At 32.6% G+C, this 9,836-nt stretch overlaps 1 long non-coding RNA gene across 1 annotated transcript; it reads left to right on the top strand.

Moving 5' to 3' along the window:
• The first annotated feature begins 6,489 nt into the window (after positions 1–6,489).
• LOC141301181 (uncharacterized) lies at positions 6,490–8,169 on the top strand. Its single transcript, XR_012342126.1, has 2 exons — positions 6,490–6,612; positions 7,640–8,169. It is a non-coding gene; the product is annotated as an uncharacterized lncRNA (long non-coding RNA).
• The last annotated feature ends 1,667 nt before the right edge of the window (positions 8,170–9,836 follow it).

Raw genomic sequence — 9,836 nt, 5'->3', positions numbered from 1 at the left:
GCCCATGCAGGTTTTGTTTAGGTAGCCCACTTTCATTACGTTTTGGCTGCTTTTTAAAATTGAATGTGAAATTCAATAAGACCTTCCATTTATAACTCTGCTTAGAAGGAATAAAAAGAAAAAATCTGTTATTTGCATTGGATTGTGTCTACAAGACAACGCATGATCCCTTAAAAACTCTAGGAACAGATATTACTTTAAAAAGACTATTATTTTTTACTGGATATGATGTTTGTAATGTAATCCAAAATGAACAGTGTACCATGCAATTGGTGGTAAAAATCTGGCTGCCTAATAATTTAAAAAAAAATTTGAATCCTGCATATCAGGAATAAAACAATAGGCTTTTAATTTATTTGAGAAGGTCAAAATGTAAAGTTATTGATGGTACAGAGATATGAAGAAGTTATAACTAGTTATTATGATATCCAAACTTCTCTCTTCTTTTTGCCTGTTTTTATACAATTTCCCATAGACGTATAGGCCTAATGCCATTTATATCATTCTAATATAGCTAAACATTTTCAACAATAAAAATTACATTAAACTGAAAGAAAAGACAAGTTCACATTACTAACACCTCAGTCAAGTCAAATAAATGTTATTCATTATAGTTGCTTTCACACCATTGTCTACAACACTCAAAACAACATCAGAGATTATAAATATAACTTTCAGGCTATACATTCATTTTTAAAATATTTACAAGGAAAATGTCTGCCGAGATTGAGATTGAGCGCTCTTTGGATAACGGCATAGTACTATATTTCATGTCATTTATGGGCTATCTTTTGTTATTAACTTATGAGAATTAGGAGAGCATTCAATGCTATCGAGTTTATACTATATTGACGTTATAGAGAAAACGTCTCCGAGATGCTTGAAGAAACCTTCCTGCGAAGCTACCTGAAAAAACTATGCGCAAGTGTACACTCTTAAAAATGATGTGTTAAATATTTACACAAAATATGTGTTAAACAATTCAAAACACATTTTGTGTTACTACAGACACATTGTGTGTAAATATTATGCGTAACTGATTGTGTTAAATACATTCAAGCAGCAGGCTACATATTGAAATAAAATGTATATATTTATTTTGCTTACAGTCAAAGGGCGATGTATACTGTATTTATGTAGTTTATCATGTTGCCAATATAAAATGAATTACTTAGCAATGTGAATATAAACTGCTCAAGTATATTTGAATCCAGCTTAATTCTATTTTTGCATTACTCATGTCAGGAGCATATTTTTGATGAGCCATCACACGGTGGCATCATAGAAATGAGACTGAGGAACATCAGACGGAAGCTTCCACAGAACCAGCGGATGTACAGTTTGAAACGTCGCCATTGTACACCGCAACCTTCTTTGCCAAGTCCAGAAGAAACCGTGCCAAGTGAGTGGTCGACCCTGATAAAGAGGATGCGACCGTCACCAGAGAATTCATCATCAATAAAGACTGCAATTGACCAAACCTTCAGTTACCGAACGAGACGGATAGCCACAAAATCCCAAACTGTTGCTGAAATCTTCAGGGAATATCCCAGATTTCTTGACATGCCTGCCTTGGTATTAGACATGCTCAACTAAGAGAGAACTTTACACAAACGTGTAATTCATGATTGTAATACTGATATTTATTTGTTTCTGTTGTTGTTTTTTGCATTGATGGACATTGAATTTTCCAAGCTCACAGATAGGAAAGAAGACATGTTTATCCGGAAATTGGAAGGGACCATAATTCCAAAGCTCAAGGAAATAGCATCCTTGGAGCCACTCTGTGGCTATGGGATATGTTCATTATTTTATGTATGTTTTTTCGATTCAGTTATGTCACATACAGTACATTTGATTAGTTAATGATTACTAATCATTTACAAAACATGACTGCGTTTCATAAATGTTTAATAAATTGTTACATTTTTGTGTATGTTTTGCTCACATCAGGTGCACAGTGGTTAAAGACTCCATGTGTTTCAGAGAAGACAGCTGTCTATACCCTGCAGTACACACTCTACACTGTTCAATGCCTGTTATAGATGATGTGTAAATGCATGAATAAATCATTTACAACACTTTCTGCATCCCCTAATCTAAAGTGTTAACTGTTCATCACTTGTAAATGTGTTACACATCATTCATGGGTACGATTCGTTGATCTTATGCCTTATTGATTCTTGAAGTGGTAATCTACGAATGATGTGTAACATATTTACAAGTGATGAATAGTTTACACTAGAGGATGCAGAAAGTGTTGTAAATGATTTATTCATGCGTTTACACATCATTGTGTTGATAACTGTTACTTACCTGTTACAAATGATCTGTAAGTGTATTTAAGTCATTTACAACACTTTCTGCTCCCTCTAATTGCTACATACATACAAAAAAATAACAATTTACTAAACATTTATGAAACGCATATTCATGCTTTGATTAGCTAATCATTAACTAATCAAATGTAAATGACTTGTACCTGAATCTACAAAACATACAATAATTAACATATCACTTTTTAATCATGAACGCATAGTCATGTTTCATAAATAATTAGTTAATCGTTTACTAATCACTAGTAAATGACTTGTAATGGAATTTACAAAGCATTCGAAAATGTTAGTATATCACTTGCTAATCATTTATGAATGTTTTGTAGATGATTAGTTCATCATTAACTAACCACTTACATGACTTACAACTAGGGATGTGCGGTATACCGGTACTGTGGAAATACCGGGTTTATTTTTTTTTTTAACAGTACAATATCAAAAGTTTGCTCAGTTCGGTTTTTGATCCGCTGTTGCGATTTTCGCCACTATGTGGCAGTGTTCCGCAAACTGGTGTAAAACCTGCAAGCGTGATAACAGACAAACTGCAATGGATAACACAGGTCAAAGGAGCTAGCAAAAAAATGAAGACTGAAAAGATATGTATATGTGAACCCATTTTATTCAGTCCCAAAATCACAATCCAACCTGTATCCTCTACTCTGTTGGGTTTTTTGTTGTTGTTGCATTCACATTTTCTTTGTGATAAAGACTGAAAAAATGTGACCCTGGACCACAAAACCAGTCATAAGCTTACATTTTACAAAACGGAGGTGTATATATCACATGAAAGCTGAATAAATAAGCTTTCTATTGATGTTTGGTTTGTTAGGATAGGACAATATTTGTCCGAGATACAACTATTTGAAAATCTGGAATCTGAGGATGCAAAAAAAAAAAATCTAAATACTGAGAAAATCACCTTTAAAGTTGTCCAAATTAAGTTCTTAACAATGCATATTACTAATAAAAAAATACATTTTGATATATTTATAGTAGGAATTTTACAAAAAATCTTCCTGGAACATGATCTTTACTTAATTTCCTAACGATTTTTGGCAAAAAAAAAAAAAAAAAAAAAATCAATAATTTTGACCCATACAATGTATTTTTGGCTATTGCTACAAATATACCCCAGCACCTTAAGACAGGTTTTGTGCTCCAGGGTCACATATATTAAGAGATTACTTTATTTTAATTAGATCTCTTCAGTTTTGTTTCTTCTAAAATCAAAACTGTAGTTTTTATCATTATTTTTTGTAACAATTTCTTTGCACAGTTGTTCATAGAGTTTTCAATTCACCTATATGTGCCTGTGTCCTTTTTTTTTTTTTTTTTTTTTTTTTTACCTAAATCGATACCAAGGTATTAGATCCTAGTATTGTACCAAAGTCAAAATTGTGGTATGGAGAACTGAACGTTATTATAAAGTGTTACCAGTATTTTTTATTTTTGTTTATTTATTATTTTATATTTGTATAGAGAATTTTTAGTCCCTTTCAGAGTGTTAAATTAGCTTTATTAACCTGTATTAACCTGAATTGAATGTTTTATATTTTGTAATTAATAAATACATTGATTTGAAATCCCTTTGACTACTGTACATTTTTTGACAATTCAGACATTAGTTATGTGGTGACTGCATCCAGTTCAGATGAATAGAATAAGTTATAGTAGCTGAAAAGTAGTGAAACAGATGTATTGTTGTAGATTAATAGTGCGGGCCCTGTGTGGGCTTAGTGAGGGCTTCCTGGGGGCTAAATGAGGGCTGCCCGTGGAGGACCAGCGCTAAGGGGCCAACGTTTTGCCAATGAGCAAATTCTCATGGGCCCTGCGCTGGCAGCCCGCTGGGGGCCCTAAGGCTAGCCCTAAGTGGGCCCGTAAAGGACCAGTGCTGGCTTGTTTGCAACATACAACATTAACTGTTTGAAAGGCCAGTTTTTGTGTTGTCTCTTCAACATCCCTGTCTGTAACAACAATTAATCTTTTACGTGTTTATTTGGGGCATTTACAGTTTTTTTTCTTTTGTGACTAATTCAATTAATTATTGAGCAAATCATGCCATAGTTTAGATTTTTAAAAAGTCCTTACTGTTACTCAGTGTATCCTTATGACTTGTCCACCTGGTAAGAACATCACTAAACATGATTTATAGCTAATTTAACATGCAGTGCTCATTTATACACGTTTAAACATTTAATTAAAAAGAAAAAAGCAGTCACCCATACCAGAACATGAAGCCCAGTTTCACAGACAGGGCTTAGCTTAAGCCAGGACTAGGCCATAGATCAGTTAGGATTTGAAAGTAAAAAACTTTAAATATGTGAACAAAATCAAACATGAATTTAGATCCTGCTTTATCCAGTCTTCAGATGTATTTTCTGGAAATGTCTGAAAATGAGTGCAGATTTAACAGCATAATGCATAGTTTTTTATTTTTAAAAATACATATCATTTTGGACAAATTCCTCTTTCTTTGTCAAGCTATTAATAAAACCACCCTTAAAACTTTTTACTACCTTTCTATTATGATTTTTCATACTTTTCAACCTCCTTATAGATAAAATACAGTTTAAAAATATGACTTTTCTGGCATCTATTAATGCACCTGAATTAAGATCTAGTAAAATAATTAAAATACATTATAGTATTTAATGTGAGACCTCTATCAATATTACTTTTTATACAAAATATAGCTGTCGCACAGTATTGCTGTCATTTCCACCACGATTGCATCTTTAAAAAGTTTGTGTGAAAGATTTTTTAGGTGTTTTCTATTGAAATGTTGATCAACATCATGGAAATGACATTCATGGTTACAAAGTACAATTGATACGGATCGTGAGAGTAGATTTGCATGACAGAAACAGTCCTGTTCCAGCATTGGGACGAAGCTTCCTAACATTTACCTTAATTTCGTGTCATTTCCACCACACACACATTTTTAAAAAATATTTGAAAAGTTCTCACCACACATTAAAAATGTATCCACAATTAATGAATCATGCTCTACTTAATATAAAAACTAAAGTTATTCTGTTTTTAAATAACAGCTGTATATTGAGATGCACATTTGTTCATTGCAGGTCGAAAACAAAGTAAAATATGAACCATTTCTCTTGTAATCTTGTTGTCTTACAGACCTTAAAACTAGACAAATTATTTAAACTTATGAGACTGTGTTATGTGACTTTTGAACTTCACAAGGCTAAAAGTGCCCCTAGTTGAAGAAATGCCCAGTTAAAGATACAACAATTTCAGCCAGTCAGAGGCTTAACGTCTCATCCACATGAAAGATTAAAATGTAAATGATCTGACAGAACTGTCAACTGGAATATGGACTGAAAATATGTAGTGTGTGTCTGTCTTTGTTCAGAAATGTACTTTTAGCAGAGTGTGAGGAAACACGTTTGTCCTGTTTGACCACATTGTGAACCGTGTACTTCATGGTCAAACCGAATACTAAAGCTACAAAAACAATCACATGTAAACTGATTCCTGCAGGAGAAATCAAGCACATTTATCTGTCAATATCAATCAATCAATAACCAATAACTGAAAACTCAGAATTGGCTTTCATTGTATTTGATGTACAAACATGAAAGAGCAGAGCAGAGGGCATGATTTTACAAACTAAATATTTCTCCATTACAGTCTTGACTAAACATTTTTTTTTTTTAATTTCAAATGTTTAAATATGCTTAAGAACATTGGTTTTAGTAAATGTAAAATCTAAAAACAAGGCCACACCCGTCCTGAGCATTTGAGCAGCGATTCAAACTGAAAGTGATTTGTTCAAAGCCACAAATGATCATTTGTTCGACCTTCAGCACAACAGACAAGATGGCCTTTCAGATTCGCTACAATTTTGATAGTGATCGTATTCATCAAATACTTGTGGCGACCACTGCAGAAGCTTTTCAGAAAACCACTATTAGAGAGTTAAAGGAAAAAATAAGTAAGGACATTTGTGGGAAATCAGGTAAGGCTACATGTGTCTTTGAAATGCCAGAAACATTTAAACAATATGCATCTTATGCTCTTCCGGATGAAATGATAGATTGGAAATGACTCCTAATGAAATCATTGCTTTTATTTTCACCTTTTCATTGTATTTCACTCATTTAAAAGTGTTTGTTTTTCTCTTTTCTGTCAGACCCAAATGATCTTAGGTTGATATTTGCATCTCAAGAGCTGGATGACAGTAAGACACTTGGCTTCTACAAGATTCAACACATGTCTCTTCTTTTCGTCATACTGAAAACAGTTGGAGGAGGAGGTATGATGACTTTTACAATAATCATAAATGTTTATATGAGTTATTAACACTGTCATTTCTCTAACATCACTACAGAGTGAACATTGTTTGATAAAATGAAACATTTATCTGTTCTTTCCTGGAGGTATGACTTTTAATAAATTGGCTTGAGAAAGAAAGAAATGCTATTTAGTATTTAAACTTATTATTATTCTATAATTAGAACTGATGTTTCTGACAAACTCCAGACTGATCTGACTATTGCTAATACATTCAAGCTAATTATGTTAACATGCTAGTAGCATGCTAATCATGATAGAAATGTGCCAATCATGCTAGCAACATGCTAGTGACTTACTAATAATGCTAGTAGCATGCTAATCATTCTAGAAGCATGTTAAACAACTTGGTAAACATGCTATAATCATGCTAGCAACATGCTAATCATTGCAACAACATGCTAGCAACGTGTTAATCATGTTACAAACATCTATCTATCAAAAAAAAAGGTTTTAAAAATAGTCTAAAGTTCAAACTTTTTCAGACTGAAAACCTTCCCACTTAAGACTTTCAAAACTTGGAAATCTTTTTAAACTCTTTTTTTAAACTGTTCAAACTTTTCCAAACTTTCTGGTCCATCCAGCTTTCTCAAGCCAACTTCAAAGTTAGTCTTTTTAATTTAAGTTTTAACAAACTTTTTAAGTTTCCATCTGCTGTAATCCGGTTTCAACATTAAAGCATTGCTTATGTTTCTAATAAAAACATGTGACATTTTATTGTTAGCTAAAGATTGAGAAATAAATTACACATAGGCCTATTTACACGACAGACACTGACAGAGCTGGGCTGCGTTTCCCAAAAGCATCGTAAGCTTAAGTACATCGTAGACCCATTGAAACCAATGGAGCTACGATCAACTTAAGCTTACGATGCTTTTGGGAAACGCAGCCCAGATCATTTTAAATATATATATATATATATATATATATATATATATATATGTATAGGGGAATTCTGACAATGATGTGATTGTTTTTTTCCCTCAAAGGTCCGCTTCCACCTGATGAAGGATTTCCCAGATCTGATTCCATGGAAAGATTGACTTTATCCATGTAGATGAGTTCAGTCACAATAAGACTTTCACATACAAACATCACAACACAAATAAAAAACTACATGAGGGCTCAAAGATACAAAATAAAAAAGTTACAGACTCAATTCTATAATTTGCAAATAAATTAAAACTTAAAGGGTAACACTTTATATATCGATAGTGCACTTTAGACATTATATAACAATAATTAACTACATGCCAACTAGCTCTTATTAGAGTATTAGTAGACTGTTAGATTATGGTTATTAGACACCGTTGTACTTACAAAACCACTTATAATCAGTACAATGTCCATCATAATCAAGTGTCAGCAGATATTAAACAGTCTAATAACACTCCACTTACTGCTATTGACATGAGTTACAAACATACTGATATATCTGATGATCTGCAGAGATCATATCTTCCTGTTTCTGTGTATATAGTGTATCTTTCTGCTGTGGATAATAAATTAATAATGAACATGTTCTTTTTATTGTTTATTGAATAGTCTTCAGATGAACACATCCAACAACACAATCATAAGATTAAACTATGATGAATATGCATAAGACATATGAAATATTAAAGCATAATAAATGAATGCATTCATTAATAACATGATTTTTTCAATGATGTGTGTATGCTGTTCTGTCCGCACCTAAGCTATGTCAAACACATCTTGAATCTAAAAAACCTTACAAATAAGGTTCTTAATGGCAGTGTTATTTAGGTATTATTGAGATACTATTATAGTTTTGTTCATATTTGTAATTGTATTTCTCACTTTTTTTTTGCAGTTAACATGCATATTTTCTTCTTTTTTTCTGACCATGCTGTTTTTTGCTGTGTTTTTTTTCTGTCCGGTGGTCATGCCTTAACTTTGCAAATTCCAGTATTGCATCTTTCTCATGGGCATTTCATAGTTTTCGACTTCAGTCTGAGATTAATCTCTTTTTCTGGCTCATTTTATCTGTAAAAGAAAACATGCCTATATATATATGTGTCTGTCTCACAGATATGGGGGTAACGCATTACAAGTAGCAAGAGTTACGTAATCAGATTACTTTTTTCAAGTAACTACTAAAAACATTACTTTTTAATTTACAAGAAAATATCTGAGTTACTTTTTATTAGCCAATGTCTTTGCTGCTGACCAATTCAACCACACTAATAAGCAAAACTTACTTTAGATTAACTAACATTTGTGCTTCATTGCTGAAGAGTGTTGCACTTCCTTTTACAGTTCTACCGTACAGACGTCAATTTACTTTTCCTTCAGTCTTAGGCTTATTCATTTCTCCCAGATTTAAAAAAGAACACAACAATAATGCATTACTTTCTATAAAAAGTAACTAAGTAACGTAATTAGTACAATTAATTGCTTTACTTTTAAAAGTAACTTTCCCCAACCCTATATATTGTACAGTTGCGATCAAAATTATTCAACCCTGCAGAGAACAACATTTTGTGAAAACAGTTCAACAAAGGCATCAGTCCACTATTAGAGAAAGTTTATTCATACACATTTGAGTAATTTTGAGAATGTAAGTTGATGACTAATGAAAGAAAATTAAATTGGCTCTAAATGGTCATGTTCAAAATTATTCAACCCCTGTTCAACATTGCTGTTTTTTAGTCAGTTATTTTTATGGTGGGGAACAAAATTGTCTTAAAACACAATAAAGCCTTTAGAAACACTATTTAAAAACAGAATGAGCTTGAGCTGTTACACATACTGTACATACAGTTAGATGACACCAACTAATGCACCTTTCTTTCTTTCTTCATAGGCTATATAACGAACCCAACAGCTCTTTTAAGAGCTCTATCTCTCTAATAATTTCTCTGTTTGATCTGTTTGTCCAACTGTTAAGTGTTGATATATAGATAGAGATAGATAGAGATAGATATACTGTGTATATATATATATATATATATATATATAGAGAGAGAGAGAGAGAGATAGAGATAGAGATACTGTATGTATGTGTGTGTGTATATAGGGGTTGGACAATGAAACCTCCTTTTGTGGCCAATAGAGCATTTTGTCTTTGGAATGACAAATACAAGTCCTGCACAGTAGCCAAAGGCATTTTGAGCCATTCTCCTCTTGCAGATCAGGGGTCAGGTCACTACATGATACTGGTGT

Source organism: Garra rufa, chromosome 25 (genome assembly GCF_049309525.1).
Source record: "Garra rufa chromosome 25, GarRuf1.0, whole genome shotgun sequence".
In the NCBI taxonomy this organism is placed as follows: Eukaryota; Metazoa; Chordata; class Actinopteri; order Cypriniformes; family Cyprinidae; genus Garra; species Garra rufa.
Note: the sequence above shows the minus strand (reverse complement) of the source record. Positions and strands in the feature narration are given on the sequence as shown.